We start from the raw sequence: 20,544 nt of genomic DNA on the forward strand, positions 1-20,544 counted from the left end.
GTCTCTGTAAAGTGAAGTTATAAATCATCTCATGATAAATTATTTCCCGTTACTCTACCTTGCACAGATGCTAACACTTCAATCATTCTTTCTCTATAAATGCTGTTTTGTTTCCAATATTAATGCAAACGCAGAGTTAATGTTTCATAATCTCACCCCATGGATATAAACATCCTTTCTCTGCTGACTTCACAGTCATGTTAAAAAACACTCTTGCTTCAATCACACTTTCCTCTGATAGTAAATTGCTTGCTGCAAACATCTTAGCCAAAGCGGATCAATTTTATTTGCTTTTGTTTCTCATTAACACAGTTCAATAAATAAATTATTCATTATAAAGTTTAACACCCAATTATTGTACACAAATGTAATACAGAAGATGTTTGCAAACTTCTCCTGTAAAGGCACAGATAGTCTAAATTTCGGGCTTTGTGGGCCATTTGATATTTGTTTCAACTACTCAATTATGCCACCAAAGGTTAAAAGCAGTCCTGGATAATATGCAAATGAATTAGCATGGCTGTGTTCCAATAAAACTTTATTTATAAAAACTGGTGGCAGGCCAGATTTGACCTGTGAGCCATAGTTTGTTGACCCCTGCCCTACATAAAAGGCTGAGAAATAATTTCACACTTTAAAGATCTTTTCGTATTAACCAACCACCAGTTACAGAGTGTTATTTATTATACATCAAAGATTCAGCCAAAGTAGAAGTGCAATGAAGCTGAACTTGACTTCTGTAAATGTATCCAAAGAATTCCACTGAAGTGTACTTGTCTCAGTTTTCTTATTATTATCCCATAATCCAGGAAGCTACTAAGGGTAGAGAGTGGGAGCAATATACCAGGGTGCAGACCATTCCAACCAGTGCCAGTGAACAATAACTTTCCTGAAAAAATTTTTCGTCTAAGTTCCAAACAACTGCTTTGGTTATTTTTGAATTTTAATGTTTTATCATTTCAAATAGTCATGTTTTATAATTTGTCCTTAAAAACAAACAAAAAATCCATTGTATTCTACATTGATTTAAATAGTTTTGTTAAACAGCCTCTGAGACACCCATAGGTCTTCAAGAGAGTTCATTTCCATTTGTGACATTTTAGATCATTTGAACCCACTTTAGGCACAGTTTGTATCTCTAACCATTGTGATACTACATATCCCTGCATTTAAACAGTAGGAAGAATGATATGGATACAGAAATAAACCAAATGGGAGTTACTTCACCTCTGTCATTCAATTAACCATTAACTCCTTGTTCTTTTTATGCATTTGTACATTTTTTGGAGTTTATTGTGAAAACTTTTATGCATCTGTTTCAGATTTAGTCTCATGTTAAGAATTTCTTCTCTTTTTGTGTATATCTTTTATGTGAAACTTTTTGAAATCAAAACCAGTAAAACTGTTCTTTCACCAAATATGAGCATAGGTAGACCAAGGAATACATTTATATTGTCTACTGAGCATGAATATATAAAGAAAATTAATTTGGATGGTCATTGAAAATTTGTAGAAGTTAAAACTAGAAAACAGAATGTTATTAATTATTGATGTAACTAAAATGTTGGCATGTTTCTTTTCTTTAATGTATTAATACAATTTAGAAGTAATGCTTTTTTGTACTGAACACTTGTCTTATTTTTTCAAATCTTTATATATACTGGCCTGATAAACCTATGTATATACATGTATACATATATGTACTGCACACACAAGAAGTTCAATAATAGAAAAATGTCACTGTTTTGGTTTCTTTTTTGGCCATTATGATTACTGGTTTCATTTCATGATTATTATAAAGCATGTTTTGTTGAACAGTCAAGAGGGAAGTCTTAATACTCCACTCTGTGTGTCAAATATACTAGGTACGCTACTGGCATACACTGGAACATGAAGAGTTAGGGGACAGATTATGTGGGGCCCTGTAAGCCACTGTCAGAATTCTGACTCTCATTCAGAAAAAAAAGGAAGCCTTTTTTTTTTTTTAATTAGAGGAGTGGCATGATATAACTTACATAATAAAATTAACACGCTGGAAGCTTTCTTGAGAATGCTTTCTAATGGCTTACCAGGGAATAAGCACAGATGAATGGAGACTGAATAGGAAGCTACTGCAAAAATACAGACAGTACATAATGGTGGCTTGGGAAGAGTAAAACAAAGAAAGCTGTGACAGCAGGATTTATTTGGATACATTTTTTAAAAGATTTATTTATTTGTAGGGGGGGAGCAGCGGGAGAATAGCAGATCCCCACTGAGCTCACAGCCAGCAGTGGGACCCCAGGACTCTGACATCATGATCTGAGCCGAAATCAAGAGTTGGCCGCTTAACAGACTGAGCTATCCCAGTGCCCCATTCTGGATACATTTTGAAGCTAAACCCATTTAATATCCTGGGAGGTTTGGGATCTCAGATGAGAAAGAAAAATGAGAAAAACTCCAAAGTTTTGTCCTGAATAATTTGTAAGAATTGGATTGTCATTAACTGAGATGATGGACTATAAAAGGAACAACACCGGTAAAAAGATCAGAAATTCAGATTTGGATGCATCGAGTAAGAAATGTCTACTCACCACTCAAGTAGTGATGTCAAGTGGGTAGTTTAATATACGAGTTTGGAGTATGGGAGAGAAGTCTGGATTGCATATAAAAATGCAATGGTTCCTAGAGTATAGAGAAAAATGAAATGCATCAGACTAAATGAGATTACCAACAGAGTATATAGATGAGGATGAAACTCTTAAGCACCCCAACATTAGGAAGTTAGGACAAGACGATAAATCAGCAAAGATGGGGGCAGCTGGTGGCTCAGTCGTTGAGCATCTGCCTTTGGCTCAGGTCATGGTCCCAGGGTGCTGGGATCGAGTCCCACACTGGGCTCCTTGCAGGGAGCCTGCTTCTTTCTCCCTCTTCCTATCTCTCTGCCTCTCTTTCTGTGTCTCTCATGAAGCTACTTGAAGAATTTTGCCAAGAGTAAGGCATTGTCAGAAAAAAGTTGGTGCAGTGTATGTCTGTGTGTGTGTTTGTGTGTATGTATTCAAAATATGCACTCAAAAACACCAGCCATTGTTAGTCATAATTATAACGTTGTCATATTTTAAGATAGACTGGCCTATCCAATTCACAGATCATTGATGAAACTAGTTAAAAAACTAGTTCATTTGCTTCGTTGGGGCTCACCATGCTCCAAAATAACACTCACATATCACTTTAAATTATTGTTGATAATTAGGTTTTAATTGGTTTCATAATTTTGTTCCCATCTAATGAATAAACATGTTTGGGACTTTTATCGCTGCAGAATACAAGAAATATCATGTATATAAAAATTTAAATATAATTTGAGTCAATCCTACAGATTGGCAAGATATTTCTTTCCTTTTTAAGTGCTCTGTTCATTATTCATGTTGAAGAGAAACAGTTCTACTAGACTACTCATCATTCCCTGTACACACCCTGACATTTCACACCTCCCTGCCTTGGCTTATGTTCTTTCCCTTGCCTGGTATCCTTCCACTTGATGAGTTCTTTCTCCTCTGAATAGCACATCCAGAATTATTAACTTCCTCTTCGGTTATCCTATAGCATTTTAAATATCTCTGCATTAAGCTGCAGTAGTAATTTACTCGATTGTATTCTATTTAATTGTTTATATACAGAATTTACTTTACCTTCTAGAACTCTAAGAAGATTGAAACCTTGTCTGTCCTGGTTACAGCTTCCTTATTCCTAGCAGAGTAGGCGCTCAATAGTATTTCTTAAATGAATGAGTTTACTGGATGACCCTCTCTTCTTGATTTCTAAGGTGCTATTTCAAGAAAACCTGTCTACTCAATGAAAGTTTTTCTGGAAGGAGAAGCTGCATTCAGCAGGTGCCAATTTAAGAACAGATCTTAATTTAAGAAATATTAAGGTGGAAAAATTATTTTATTTATGTCTCTGAATTGATGTAATTCAGTAATGCCTATTCAAAAGGCAATCTATACATTAAGACAGAAACAGAAAACACATTAAATGAATGAATAAAAGAATGTATGAAATATTTCACGGTAAAACTGTATATTTTATCTTGGAAAATGACACTGCATATAAAAACGGCAGGCTCTTGTTCAGAAATGGCTTTAATTCCAACCCTGTCTGTTTTTCCTCTTAACAATTTTGAAAAAAATAATAGCTTCTATCCTTCTGTTCTTCGTGGGTGATAACTGCCCTCCCAATTAATCATCTCATCCTTTTTCATCAATTATTACGTTCCCCACTCTCAAGTTGATGATGTCCTTGTGTGGTTACATACAAGCAGAATTAAGCTTAAGGACAAAGGAACATTATTTAAGCGATTTGCAATCGCTTTTAAAAAATTTTGTGTTATTATTAAATAGAGAGCAGAGGACTATTAAGGGGACAAAAAGCGTTCAGAAAATTTGCATCCTAAGAAAGTCATCAATCAGTTATAGCATCATGGCCTGACTGATCACAAGCACTCAGAGGTCTTCTTGAGTGACTTCATAGGGTCTATCTACACTGCAGTGGCAACTAATACTCTACATCCCAAGAAGAAGATGAAAGGAAAAAGTGATATACCAATGCCAGTGTTTCAAAATCTGATCTCTAATCCACAGAGCAAAAATTTTAAGGTCTACCCTTTTAGAGTATACATAGCAACATACCATGTCATGAAGGGTATAAATTAAAGGTAAATAAATTCACATTTAGAGGTAACACTGAAATCTGCAATTGGGAATTGGAACAGATAACTTTATCCTTATTTTAAATGCTCAATCTCTATGGATACTAAATTTCATATTGATTTTATTTCAATTCTCTGGTTTATGTTTTCTCAAGATCTTTTAAAACTATACTGTACAGTAAAGAATTACAAAACTACCATCATTTTACATAAGAAGGTTTAGACACAATACAAAAGATAATATATTAAATATCATATCAATCTAAGCACAAAATCTAAAGGGCTATGTTCACTGGGAAAAAATCTGCTTAGGACTTTTATTTATAAATAGTGAATCAGTGACTTACAAGGGTGTCATTATTTCTGATAAAAGTGCAAATGCTTTTAAACAAATGCCATGGCACACCAAATTATTTAGTTATAATGCAATTCTTTTCATCATGAGTGCTTTAGTGGAGATCATTTTATATCTACAAAAATGAAGATGAAACAGACACAGAGTTCTCTACAGCAATTTTAAAAATAAAAGCAAGTGCTGTGAAACACTATTGAAAATATATTCCTTGATATGCACAGCTCTTTGTTGTACAATGTCTATGTTCTGTGGGTCTCTTTTCATGACGTGTTCAGCTCTTTGAGTATAGCAATTACAGGCTGATGGAGATTTTTAAGGTTGCTAAACTTGAATGGAACTTAAGAGCGGCTACTTGGTGCTGAAGAGTACAGATAAGAAAGTTCAATCATTTACTAGTAAAAAACAAATCTCTTCTTTGATAATAAATGAGCATACAACAAAGTCACAGAGTAACACTGGTTGTGCTCAATAGTCATTATAACCACCCCAGCAAAGCGCTTTTACTACAGACCATAGGACTGAAGATAGAAATAATTTTGTTACACAGGATTTTTTTTTTCAAAAATGTTATCTACTATGGAATAGTAAGTATCTTATCCTCATTTGGAAAATTTTAAAAAGGAAAAAAAGATTTATTCTTTTGTTCTCAGTGATTCAATTTATCTATTGTTTTTTAACTTTGTGATTTTGTTAATTTCAGGGCTTAAGTACTAAAGTAAAAGCATAAGCATATATGAACTAAAGAAAATCCACTAAGGAGTGACTTTACAAATTTCCCCTAAAAAGTTTTGGATATAAGTTTCTAGAGCAATATTAGAACATAGTTCTGTTTTTAAAATTTCAGGTTTTTTTTTCTTTAAATTAGGTCTTATTAACCTACATTAAAATTAGCACATAAATATTCAATATTTTGTGGGTTGACAATTGCATACATTTATACAACAGTGTTCAAGTAAGATACAGGGCATTTCTAACACCCTACAATATTCTTTTGCCTTTTAACAATGGAAACTTCAAAGAGACTGGATTGTGACCAATATATGGATTCTCAATGGTGAAGTATAAGATTCTTCCATGAAGTGTATCTTAGAAAACAAGTAAGACTAGATTCTGGTCCTTCTTACCTTTGTTAGGGTCTATACTTTAGCCAACATTAAATGTTTGCTTACTCCATTTAGGGAATAACAAAGCAGTCGTTGAGTAGACCACTGCTTCTTTAAATCAAAGTAGACCATTGACTCTTTACATCCAAGCAACAGTTTTATTTAATACACTCATTTTGTTAATAATATATATTTAATATATATTTAGGCATAGATTTTAAGTCCTAGAGTCACCATTTCGGCTAATGCATGCAGGTATTTACTATGAATTTTTTTAAAAAGTAAACTAGAAATTATCTAAGGATATCTAATTGTGTATATATATATATGTTTCAAATTCAAGTATTAATAAATTTAACTAATAACATAGTGCCAAATTCAGGTTCTTAAAATTTGTCTTTAAATTAAGCATATTTTTAATGAGAACCTGAAAATTTGCAAATGTATTAATAACCTAACTTGAATATCACTGGAAATCTAGATTAACTGAATTATGCTCAGGTATGTATCTATATTTATTTATGGAGGTCACTGACTTTAATTTTTTATTCAGTTTATTTGAAGAAAAACAAAAAACCCAGTTCATTTATTTCTTTTCTTGTCAAGTCTCAAATTCCACTGACCTTTTCTTTTTTTTTTTTTTCAGTGTATACATTTTTTTTTTAAGCTGAATATAGCTAACATGCATGTGATATTACTTTCAGGTTTACAACACAGTGATTTAACTTCTCTATATGTTATGCTAAGCTCACCAGAATTATAACTATCATAAATACTGTCACCACCATACTTCTACAGTCTCATTTATTATATTCTCTATACTGTGCCTTTTATTCCCATGATTTACTGATTTCAAAACTGAAAGATTGTATCTCCTGTAGCTTCCCTTCATCTGTCTTGCCCATCTCTCAATCCCCTTCCCTCTGGCAGTCATCATTTTGTTCTATGGATTTATAGGTCTGATTCTGCTTTTTGTTTATTAAATTGCTTTGTTTTAGATTCCACATATAAATGAAATTATATGATATCTGTCTTCTTCTGACTTATTTCACTTAGCGTATCTTCTAGGTCCATTCATGTTGCTGCAAATGGCAAGATCTTAAGAAATAAGACTAGACTCTGGTCCTTCTTATTAGACCTTTATTATGTCTATACTTTAGTCAACATTAAATATTTGTTTACTCCATATAGGGAATATGCATGCACATGTATCACTTCTTTTCTGTCTATTCATCAGTGAATGCATATTTAGGGTGCTTTAGTAGCTTGGCTACTACTACTACTCAATAGTAGTAGTACTGGATCATATGACATTTATATTATTTAAATATTGAGGAACTTCCATGTTCTCAATAGGCCTTATACCAATTTATGTTCCCATCAACGGTGCAGAGAGTTTTTTTTCCCATAGCCTCACCAACACTTGTTATTTCTTCAGACAATCTTTTTAACTTCAGATTTCATGAATTATTTCTAGGTCATCATACAAATGGAATGTAATATGAACTCTTTGCTGTCTAGATTCTTATGCTTTGCATAAAGTCTATTAAATGTATCCATGCTGGTACATGTACCAGTATTTCCTTTCTTTCTTTCCTCCTTTTTTTTTTTTTTTTTTCCTTTAGGAGAGAGTACATAAAAGTGGTAGGGGCTGGGGCAGAAGGAGAGAGAGAGAATTTTAAGCAGGCTCCATGTCCAACATGGACCCTCAGATCCTGAGATCTCAGACCCGGGATCATGACCTGAGCTGAAATCAAGTCAGACACTGAACTGACTGAGCCATCCATGTACCCCTCCTTTCTTTTTTTATTGCTGAAGATTTTGTAGTATGAATATTCACTATTTTTATCCATTCACTTTCCACCCATTCTTTTGTAGACATATAGTTGGATCGCTTCCACATTTGGCTTATTATAATTTGGATTTCTGTGAGCTTTGATGAAAATATCTTTATGATAAAATTAAGAGCGGAAATAGAAGAGAACATCCTGAATCTAATAAAGGGAACCTAAGAAAAACCTACAGTTTATATCATACATAGTTGTGAAATATCAATCCTCATTCCCTTATGAGAAAAGAAACCCTCCAAATAAATAAGTCTTATATTATCACGTCTATTTCAACACTGGAATTTTTAGCCAGTGCAATACTCTAAGGGAAAAAAAAAAGAGGCATAAAGATTGGAAAGCAAAAAGTAAAATGGTCATTAATCAGAGACAACATCATTGTTTATGGAAAATATCCTTATGAATGTTACAAAAAATCTAGAAAACTAATACTTCAATTTTGTAGTGTTACAGGATGAAGGTCAACATACAAAAACCAGTATAATTCTATGTAATCTAATTAACAATTGAAAAATTAGATTTAGAAAAACACAATTTACAACAGCATCTTTCCTTCTTTTTTAAAACCACTCTATTGAGGTATAATTGATACAAAAATATGTACATATTTAACGTATATAATGAGTTTGGAGATAAGTGTAATGAATAGGGAGGGTAAGAAGAAACTTTCATAGGTGATGGAATGTTTATGGCACAAATAATCTCTTACACATAGTTTGTTCTCAGGTTCTAATTGTCCTTGCTCTGGCCAAGACTACAGCGCTTGCTGTTGGCACAATGAACTCCATATTGCTGCTCTTTGTAATAGTTGGTGCATATTCTGTAGCAAATATGCTCAGAGATCTGTAAACCCAGATGACATTAAACATTATACTAATATGGGGGTGCCTGGGTGGCTCAGTCAGTTAAGCATCCGACTCTTGATTTCGGCACAGGTCGTGATCTCAAGGTTGTGAGACTGATGTCCAAGTTCGGCTCTGCACTGGGTATGGAGCATGTTTGAGATTGTCTTCTCTCTCTCTCTCTCTCCCTCTCTCCTTCTGCTCCCCACCCCCACTCACTCTCTCTAAAAACAAAAACATTATACTAATGTAAAAAATATTAAGGGAATATGGAAATATTCAACTTACTTTAAACCTTTTTCCCTGACCACTTTTATTTTACTACCTCCTCGCTTTATAAGGCCATCCATCAGTTGCAGAGGAAACTAATTACAACCAAGATTATTAAATCTACCTTGGGCACACTTTCCTGGTTGTGTTTTATTGCTCAGATTCAGCAATCTGTAGGGATATAAAAGTCATTTCTATTACTGATCCTTCTGCCTTCTAGTAGGGTCTCCAGAAAATGGCTTCTCTTTTAAGACCAGTAAGAACTCCAACACTCTCTTTCTGTGTTGAACCCCCAGCCTATCACTATTTTTCTTTACTTTCTTCTCCCCATACCCTCTTTTTTTTTTTACCCCATACCCTCTTAACTTATTTGCCTACATCCTCCAAAATTCCCTGTACATTTTTTTACAGAGTAATTTCTCCTACAAGCTTTTAAGTTGTTTTTCTTCCTCCATCCAATTTAGGATGTGCACACAAGTCCTTAATTACAAAGCCAAAGGCAATCGTTAAGGTGCATTCCTAAACAAAGACAGTTGTCTTCCTAAGGGAATCCTGAAGATAGATCTTGAAGTAAGCATTTTTTTCCCTCACTGAGACAAGATCATTATAAGCACAAATGTACAGTCAAACTCAAGATCATTAACCCATTTTAATTTCCTTTTGATAATGACAATGAGTCATAGTCATAAGCTACATACATATATATATAAAGTGCATCTTTCTCTTTTATCTTTTCCAGCTATTCATAATGTTCCAAATTTGAACTATATATGAGATGGGTATCTCTTGGACAGATTAGAATAATGTTATTGTTTATATAGCTTTAAATATAATTAATAATCGAAGCCTATTTATTAGACAATAATAAATGCAAGTGGTCAAGAGTTAGGCACCACTGATCTATTAGTTCATATGTGCTAGACAATTAAATTAGAAAACATTGTTAATATTGCAAGCAGGATGTATTATAGGCACTCAGGAAGTATCTGTGAATTAATTGATATCAATTCCTTTGGAAACAAAAATGGTTCCCAGTATGTGCACACTCTTGTACTCACCTTGTCTTTCTCTCTTTTCAATAAGATTAGTTCATAATGTTATCATGCATGAGTATGCATTTTTCAAATCAGCTTTGAATTCCAAATCTCAGGATGCAAGTTCCAACTTCAATCAAATTTTGTCTATAACAACTGCTGGACATTAAATGATGCCCTGATGATCTGAAGTGCTTAATATTTTCAAACCCGTGGCAAATTCTATAACCTATTCTGAAAAGACTGGCTCAAATGGAAAACAGCTAGATTGTTATTCAGAGAATACTTGAGGATTATAATAACCTTGTTTTTAATGCCTAGAAATCAGACTTGGGAGGTGGGGGCAACAGTACAAGCAGTAACCAAATATTCTAAAAAGAGTAAGTGGACTTCATGCTGCACTACATATCTTCTCTCATACAGGAATAACTAATTATACCAACAATATACTTATCATATAGGAATAACTAATTATACCAACAATATGCTAGTTTCCAGAACAAAGAAAAAACTGTCAACTGACTGACCATCTTAAAGATGTTAAATAAGATGATTTGAAAACATCTACATTTATTATTTCTCAAAGTGAAACTAATCCTTATTTTTTGAATGTCAGGCTCTATGAATCCTAAACACAGCTTCCAGTCATTCTAGGAAAATAAACTTGTACCTGTATTGTGGTTAATAAAACGATTGGCCCATACTTTGCTTTTAATATATAAATGTTTATGCTATATTGTCTTTGATTACAGTGTCTAACGGAGGAAGCATGAGGCATTGATGTCTGTGTTCAAAACAGGATACTCATTTTAAGCATCCAGTCATCATGTAACTTTGGTATATAATGATAATGGACAGTCCAGATCTTTGGAAAAAGGATGGTATACATAATTGGGGGTAGTTTGGGAGAGTTTAATAAGGGATTATTTGCAAAGGGTGTAAGATTAAGATGGAATCTATGAGAGATGTGCAGAGCCCTATGTGAAGTATCTGAAGGGACAAAGGGAGGCCTTGGTAACAGCCTGCAGAGAATACCTGAAGGAGAGAGCCCCAGGGCAGAAAATGAGCCAGAGAGAGAGAGAGAGAGAGAGAGAGCATGAGAGAGTCCCAAGACTGGCCTGAACAAACAGGTATGTGATCACTTTAATTAGAGAACTCATTAAAGTAGATCTAGAGCTTTTCAAAATTACAGAGGAACAGTTTATATCCCCAAGAATTCTGATTTGTCTTAAGGGTAAGGCCTAGCATTTGTAACTTTTAAAGCAAAAATAGAGATGATTCTGACATGTAGAAACTATTGATAAGACTTCTTAGCATTCTTGCTTGTGCAGAAAGTGATTATCATAGAAAAGTGGATATTATACTTATTTTCATTTAGACATGTAATTAGATTTCCTTTTCTGTTCTCCTATGTCACTCACTTGCTTCCCTGTCAGAGCACATGTTATACTGCTTTGTATTTTTAATTTATTCATCACTGCCTTTCCTCCATTTGGCAATAATTTTTCACTATTGGGGACAATCTTTTTACCACTTTAATCAAGATGCATCTACAGTCTTAGTTCTGAGTGTACACAGAGGTAGATTTTGTTAAGGAAGTGACGCACATATCCACATATACAAAACTCTTGGGTTTCTATATCAAATTTATAATCAACAACATTAATATACATTCTGTATGACAAAGGCTTTAACCAACAATTGTTCACCAAGACTTCGTGCTTGAAAAAGTGAGAAGGGAGTCTCAAAATAGGGGGAAAAAAGAAATGTTTTATCTGTGAGATTTGTTAAAAGTTTAACAAACATTTTAGCTGGAAACGATAAAAAATTAATCAGAATTATTCCTCATCTGTGAAAAAAAAAGGAGTTTCAATTCTGATATTCTTATACTGGAAAGAAATACGGTCTTTGCTCTGAGAATCAAGATGAAATGTAAAAATCACTTTCTGTGAAGCTGTAATCCAATTCTTTCACTGAAATTCAACTTTCAAAAACTGCTTAGTATTTTTGTCATTGCATAAAGTGATTATGCCAGGAAACTAGAGATCCCCTTTATTAAATTTAGACATATAGAGAAAGTGCTTATGCTGAGAAAGACACAGGGGTAGATGCTAAAGGAGATACATGGTCTTCCAACTCTTAAAATGTGTTTTTTTTTTTTTTTTTTAAAACTAAGCTACATGAATGATGTAAAGGAATAGAAGGCCATGTGTTAGTTAAAATGACAAATATGGCCATCATGCAGGCAATAAGAACAGAAAGAATTGGGGCTTTTCATCAAGAAAATAAAGCATGAGTACAGTTTGTATGTTACAAAGGGATAAGAGAACCAGACAAAAGCAAAGAAAGTGGCATAGTATGATCCCAAACCTTTAATCCCAATGTTTTACCCCTTGTAAGGAACACAAAGGCCTTCTTGTGCTCCTTTTATTCTGTATTATCTCTCTCAGTCACCTCACCTTCCAAAACCATGCTTTAATTACTACCTAAGAATCTAATGCTGCAGAATTGGTTTTGCTACAGATGCCTTTACACCTGAAGTCCAGGTGTAGTTATGGCAGTTGCCTACTGGATCTTTTCAAACTGAAAATGTTCAAATCTGAACTAAAACTTCTTTCTAAAATTGCACTCCTTTCTGCAGTTGCTACCTCATTGCATAGCTCCAACATTTTCCCCAAATCAGTAACACATCAGAAGCCTGGGAGAGCACAGCAAACGTGTTTGCTCTGGTTCCATGGGTATCTTTATAACTAGAGTGAAATGCGGCAGTAGGGGAATAAAGATACTGTTATTGATAGATATGGTTTGGAAAAGATAGTAAATGTGAGACAAGAACCTCCAGGTATCAGGAGAAATAAGACATTGGCTCAAAATCTTTAGAGATTATTATCAAGTAAACCTCTCTGTTAACCTCAAGGGGAGAATGATAAAAAAGCTGAAGGAATGGAAATTTGAGGAGATTTTTAAAAACGTAAAGAATAGAATACTTCAACTTTCTTGATTTTGATCTTTTCAGAAAAAAAAAAAAAAAAAGCAGCAAGATTTTCCACAAAAGAGTTACGGCATCGTGCACAGAAGTGGAAGCTTGAAAAGCGTTTTGACTATTTGGCAGGTTGATAAAAGTATTATGTACTTTTTCAATGCTAACTTTTTCGCAATGTACCTAATCAATTGGACATATGAAATAGAATGACATTCATCTCACATTTTAATCAGCATAGCTTCTGACCACTCCATTCAGGTCAAAATCCTCCACTACAGGCTCCTTTACTTCCATGTACCTCTCTTTACTGGCAATTTTCCATATGCACTGTTTCATATGCTTGTATGTCTCCCCTCACCACTACCCCTGATCTCAGACTATAAGATGTAGGAAGTCAGAGACGGTATCTATTTTTATCCACCATTTCACCCCTGACACATAGCAATAATAACTCAAAGATTTGTTGAACAAATGTCTGTTATTAGTATAATACTTCTGACCTCTTAAAGTGATTTATATATCAACATGTATTATTTAGTAACCTCGGTGCCAAATTGAAAACCCTCTGTATTGTAATTCCTTTGACCAGAGAGTTAGTACTTTTATATATCATGCATCCAACCTAGAAATGCCAACCTAATATGCTTTCTTGAAAGTGTTTACTCATTAATGCAACGGACTCGATCCACTCCAAAGAAATGAGACGCCAGCAAATGCAGTTAAGTTTTTAAAAAGATCCAAGACCATACCTCCAATTATACTTTTAGCCACAAAGTACAAAAAAACATGTTCTTTACCAGAAATTTATTTTCATGCTAATTGTCTAATTTACCAGCTAACAGTTTGTCATAATTCACAATCCTCATAAAAGAAACAATCAAAAATCACAATCCTCATTGAAGAAAAGAAATTGAGTTTCTTTTGTATATGTCCATGCATATTTTTCTCTTTCTAGCCCTTTACTAATCCAGAGCTATTTGCCTTCAGAAATGTTATATTAGGGGCACGTAGGTGGCTCAGTGGTTGAGCATCTGCCTTCGGTTCAGGGCATGATCCTAGAGTCCCGGGATTGAGTCCCATATCAGGCTCCTGACAGAGAGCTTGCTTTTCCCTCTGCTTATGTCTTTCCCTCCCTGTGTATCTATTATGAATAAATAAATAAAATCTTAAAAAAAGGAAATTTAATATTAGACACTTTTCTGTCTAAACTTGTTTCATACATTTTAAAATATTTTTAAAAAGCAGTTACCTTTACATCAGTGGGTTTTCTATTTACTCCCTTCAAGGAAATATAGCAGAGTACAGTGTGTATCACATTCACTACACAAAACTTAGTTTAAATAAATAAAGATACTTCTAAAAACCAAAGTTTCCTCAGCAAATGTACTTTCTGGAAGCACCCTTATAGAGATTTTCTTTTCTTTCCTTTCTTCTTTTCTTTATCTATTTGAGAAAAAGGGAGAGGGAGAGGGAGAGGGAGAGGGAGAGAGAACAAGCAGGAGGGCAAAGCCATGGAGGGACAAAGGGAGAAAAAGAGAGAAAATCTCAAGCAGACTCCCTGCTGAGTGCAGAGCTCAAGAGTGGGCCTCCATCTCAGGACCCTGAGACCATGACCTGAGCAGAAATCAGGAGGAGTCCAATGCTGAACTGACTGAGCCACCCAGGCTCTTCTCTGAGATGTTTCTTTACATGCCACAAGACTGGACCTTTAAAACTCAAGAAATTAAAAAAAAAAATCAAGATAAAGCCTGAGGGATTATTACATACTGCAACTGCAAATATATTTTATGGGTAGTAACACCCAGAATTTGAAATTCCACTGAAAAAACTTACTCCACACATACAATGCTTTACAGAGCTAGAAAATGTACTGAGCACCATTTGACTTGCTCATAAATATGTATTCATCCAATTTCCTGGTTATGACAACAGATTATAATCAATTAATATTCATTCTTAGTGAGGAAAATAATTAAAAAATTATTTTTTCTAAAAGATTATTATTATTATTATTATTATTATTTTTACTCAAACAATTCTAAGGACTTCTAATATTTTGGGCAAATACAGTAACACCTTTTATGAGCACAAGGTTGAAACTACAGAGGTGGAAAGTCTTCTGTTAAAATTTTGTTCCCACGTGATTTAACCTTTCTACATTGAAATAATCTTCAGTCAGTAGTTGAGTTTACCACTCACCCACTATTTCTTTCCCATTTTAAGTTTTGTAGTAAAGATGGTGCCTGTGGTGATGAAATTGGTAAACATCTGAAACTAATGCAATATTGTGTGCATTAGATGTGACACAATAAATCAATGTGATACAATCAAATTATTAAAACAGCAAATCAACCCATCTTTTATTTTATCCCATACCTCATAATAAAGAGAATCTCATAAGAAAGAGATTCTTAATGCAATCAGAAACAATAACTCCCTGAATTAGAAGTCATTTTAATAGGAACAAGAATTTCATTAATAAATAAATTCTACTTTATTTTTTAAGCAGAGATTTTTCAAAATTAATCTTATTATAATAGCTTAAGAGTGACAATGTTATTTATAATATTAATATCAACAACCTAATCAGTTCATATAAAAGGAATTTATTTGCATAATATGCGGGATAAATAATTATGATTTAGAGACTATAAATATATAAACATTTCATTTCTTGAAATGGCATTGATTTCATCTAATAGCTTGAAATGTTAAGATTTTTCTCAATTTAAAATGATTTCTAGGGACACCTGGGTGGCTCCGCGGTTGAGCATCTGCCTTTGGCTCAGGGTGTGATCCTGGGATTCAGGATCGAGTCCCACATCGGGCTCCTTGCGAGGAGCCTACTTCTCCCTCTGCCTGTGTCTCTGCCTCTCTCTGTCTCTTATGAATAAATAAATAAAAGCTTTAAAAAATTATTTCTAGTAGTTAATGAAAACTCAAAGGACACTGTTAAAAGAAATGTGCACAAAATGAACACACACACAAAAATTAAATTCACAGGTCACTGGATATCATGTTTAAAATATTTTATCACATAAACTTGATTCTTCTGAAAGAAAAAGCAGAATAAATAAATATAGTGGATGATTTCATTCTTCGAAACACCCAGGATTTGGGACACCTGGGTGTCTCAGTGGTTGAACATCTGCCTTTGGCTCAAGGCGTGATCCTGGAGTTCCAGGACAGAGTCCCACATCAGGCTCCCTGTGAGGAGCCTGCTTCTCCCTTTGCCTATGTCTCTGCCTCTCTCTCTCTGGGTCTCTCATGAATAAATAAATAAAATCTTAAAAAAAAGAAACAGTCAAGAATTTAAAAAGTTAAAAAATCTGTTAGTAAAGGTAATAATTAAACATGATTTGCATTTGAAAATTTCACACTAAACATTTAAAGTAAATATATTACTTATATTTAAGTAAATATATTAAAGTAAATATATTACTTTTAAATTTTCACTTAGCTCTTTATAAAAGTATTTTAAACATTATTAAATGTTGCTATTATTATTATTATTATTATTATTATTAATTATTATTATTCCTATTAGCTTTTAGGATCTAAGATATCCCTTCCAGCAGATTCAAACATATTCTAACATTATTGACCTAACTGGATTAGCTAGTAAATGCAGAACGTTTTCTTTGATATTCTTTTATTTTTAAGTACAGAACTTAGAGTCTTCTTATGATGAGCACTGATTAACATATAGAAGTGTTGAATTACTATAGTGTACTCCTGAGACTAATATAACACTATATGGTAACTATACCAGAATTTTAGAAAAAAATTAGTCTTCCTACGAATTTGTAGCAAAATGGGGTGCCTCAGTGTCTCAGTGGGTTGAGCATCCAATTCTTGGTTTCAGCTCAGGTTGTGATCTCATGTGTCATGATCTCATGGGTCATGAGATAGAGCTCTATGCTCCCCACTCTGCTTGAGCACTCTGCATGTCTGCTTGACATTCTTCCTCTCTCCCTCTGCCCCTTCCCTACTCTAATTTCCTCTCACTTTCTCTCAAATAAATAAATATTTAAAATAATTTGTAGCACAAATATTATGTTACATATTGAGAGTTTAATTCTCTCTTTTTTTTATTCTCTCTTTGTAGAGTGAACTCTCCATCTAACATGGTGCTTGAGCTCACCACCCTGAGATCAAGAATCAGTCACAAGCTCTACTGACTTAGCCACCCAGGTGCCCTGAGAGTTTAATTCTTTTTTTTTTTTTTTTTATGATAGTCACACACACACACAGAGAGAGAGAGAGAGAGAGAGAGAGGCAGAGACACAGGCAGAGGGAGAAGCAGGCTCCATGCACCGGGAGCCTGACGTGGGATTCGATCCCGGGTCTCCAGGATCGCGCCCTGGGCCAAAGGCAGGTGCTAAACCGCTGTGCCACCCAGGGATCCCAATTCTTAAAAAAATCTGAATAAGGCAGTTTCAAATGGCAGAGGAGGGGGTAAAACTAAGTCATATTAAGGTATCTATTATTCTAAAGGAACCTGAACACTCCTCTCCTCCCATCCCCCACCTCCATAGATATACACAAGAATGTAAGAACTACAAGAAATTAATTTAAAGCTTCCTAAGTTTTCCTTCACTTTCGGCTGAAAGAGTACTAAAGCTCTTGACTCACCAAGGTCAAGGATTTTTGTATGCCACAAGAATTTGCAGCATCGTTTCAGACAATCCCATTAAAACAAATCTTGTAAACGACCAAACTAGTAGGTAATCCACATCAAACAGTTTCCTGAATAAAATAATGTTTTTGGAGCTGTCAGAATAAAGGAGAGATTTGGGGAAAGAATGAATAAGTCAAAATGTATTTTTCTTTCTCATCCAAACTCTAGTGGCCAGATCGATTCCATAGCATGATCTGAACTCATCATCTACTTTTTTTTTCCCCCAGATTTGACCACACATTCCCGGAAGTCTCCTCACTGACCACTAAATAACGTATTAAGTCTTCCCTTATATATTCGAATCCCTCTATGATTTGATCTCTTTCCAACCTGCATTCTCCCAGCTCATTTATATATTTTATGTACTCCATTCAAACGGAGTATGTCCCAAAACACTAAACAATTTTCTTGACTTCTTAGTTCTTATTTAGTTCTCTTTGCCCGGAATTCTCTTCATATGTTACAATCCTACCTCTCCTTTGGCTCAGTTTAAAGCCTTTCTCAAACTCTCAGAGAATAGCTCCACTTCTCTGCACACCCTTGGGACTTTTCATCTTTCTTCTGCCATCAATTGTCCTTTTGTATTATAAAAACTCATATATTTATCTCTCTTTAGGGAGAAAATGAGAGGCAGCAAACCTTACACATACAGATATGTTACAGCCAAAGACACAAGAGCTTCTGATTGAATAAGTGAACGATTTGAATGATCAAATGAAGGAATGAATTGGAAAAGCAATTTTTTTCAAGTCACACGTACATGACTGCTCAGTGGATAAGAAATCAGCCAATCCAGAGTAAACTGTTACTCTGTTATATGTTATATAAAATATAAATATATAAATTTAATATATATATTAAATATATATTTATATATGATATAATATATAATATATAATAAATATATATAATATATATTTATTTATATATGAATATATATATTTATATATATGTTATATAAATATGTTATGTATTTATATATATGTTATATAAATATGTTATAAAAAAGGACAAAGATTAAAGTGCCAATCATGAATAAAGCCACAGAAATGTTTCTACTGAGAAATCTGCAATTCCTTGTAATAGACACAACAATTTCTATGTATAAATCATTACCCAAATATTATAACTCGATATACCCACAGAATTACCAGATTTATTTTACATCCCTAACACTCCAGAGTATTCTCTTTAAAGACAGCCAAGTAGATGTCCCAAGAACTTTACCAGTAATATTCATTTTATCCTCACAATATCCCTGTGAGGAAGGCTAGTATCCCCATTTTATAGATGCAGAACTGACACTTATAAAGGTTAGGAAATTGCCCAAAGCCACAGTTAGGATATACAATGTCTATGCTGCATCTTTCAAATAAGGTTTGCTCTATAAAATGCCTGTTTGTTTATTTTTGTAGAGTGTGGGACAATTCTATATGTCCAAATTTATGGTAATGTGACATTTGGGAGACTGAGAAACTTCTAATCCTTGCTGTTATTTCTTGTTTTATTTGAAAAAGCTTCAAATAAAAACCTCTGTTTTAAAAATCCGTATTTCTGTTTATATCAATTATTTTCCAATATGTGAATTCAATAAATTTTTCACCAGGTGTGGTGTTTATATAGAAAATATAAAAAACAACTAGAAAAATCAACATAACTTTTAGGAGAAAACACACTTCTGATACAATGGCCACGCATTTATCCCAGTTTCACAAAAGAATCTCAAAGTCAAGAGGCGATGCTCAATGTTATGGGAAAATGACAATGGTGAACGCATGACACCAAATATGCTCATTCGGATACATCAACAGGGTTCGATTTGAGGAGGTCTAACGTGACATCTGCATTTCAGGGAGGGTGAGCTCCTGCTTAAATGATTGTGATCAACAACCAAAGCTTTCTATGCTAACAAGCCAAGTTTGATTGTAATTCGTTGGTGTGTAATCATCCCTCTAACAGATAATTATACACAATGACTAGCGAATTAGGAACAACAACAACAAAAAAGGACATGAAATAACTTTCAGATTTAAAGAGGCCGACCCTGGAACACAAGCTGGCATTCTTCTGGTGCACTGCTGGGGTATCATAAGAGCCACTCCACAAGATCATTCAGAGAATCATTGGAAAAAGACGCGGCATTCACATCTGATGTATCTCACAACAGGCCAGCAGGCCACAATGTCAGTAAAACATCAAATTGCCAGCAAGGTTTCATGTTGCGACTCAAATTTGAAGTGTGCAATTACTTTAATTTTATACCTTTCTTGTTCAGCTCAAAAAGGCTTTTTTTGGCAACAGGAAAAAACTGCCTCACGATCAGTCACACCTTGGCCTTTCAATCCCACATGTTTCAAGAAAACCACCTCCTGTTTTTAATTTCATCTCAAACTATATGACTACAAACATTACAAAGTTATATTTTTTGAAAACTAGGCCCTTGGGAATTCAGTGTTCATCTGAAAGCAAGAGATAAATATTTCCAAAATCATGGTGCAGGGCTTAGGAGGACTATGAAAATGCTATTGTCTATATTCTACGTTAAGAGATGTATATATTTAATCAACTTAATGATAACCTATTTTGTAAAAGAAATTATTTTTATTTCTTCTTTAATTGGATTTCCATGCAATTAAAAACATATTTTCTTCGTATATCAATAAAAAGGAACAGACTGCTGATAAATACAACAGCATGGATGAGATTCGAAGAATATTATGAAAGGTGAAGGAAGCCACATCC

At 34.1% G+C, this 20,544-nt stretch overlaps 1 protein-coding gene across 15 annotated transcripts in view; it reads right to left on the reverse strand.

Annotated features, from left to right (window-relative positions):
- The window catches only part of RALYL (RALY RNA binding protein like), a 707,896-nt gene that overhangs the window by 415,291 nt on the left and 272,061 nt on the right, over positions 1-20,544 (reverse strand). For 3 of the 15 annotated variants that reach the window (XM_077876402.1, XM_077876400.1, XM_077876404.1), the window contains one exon: positions 2,574-2,664. The exons of the other annotated variants lie outside the window; for them this stretch is intronic. The gene's annotated coding sequence lies outside the window, so the exon portion shown is untranslated. The remainder of the gene's footprint in view (positions 1-2,573; positions 2,665-20,544) is intronic. 15 annotated transcript variants of the gene reach the window in all.

The sequence above is a fragment of the Canis aureus genome, chromosome 28 (genome assembly GCF_053574225.1).
Source record: "Canis aureus isolate CA01 chromosome 28, VMU_Caureus_v.1.0, whole genome shotgun sequence".
Taxonomy (NCBI): domain Eukaryota; kingdom Metazoa; phylum Chordata; class Mammalia; order Carnivora; family Canidae; genus Canis; species Canis aureus.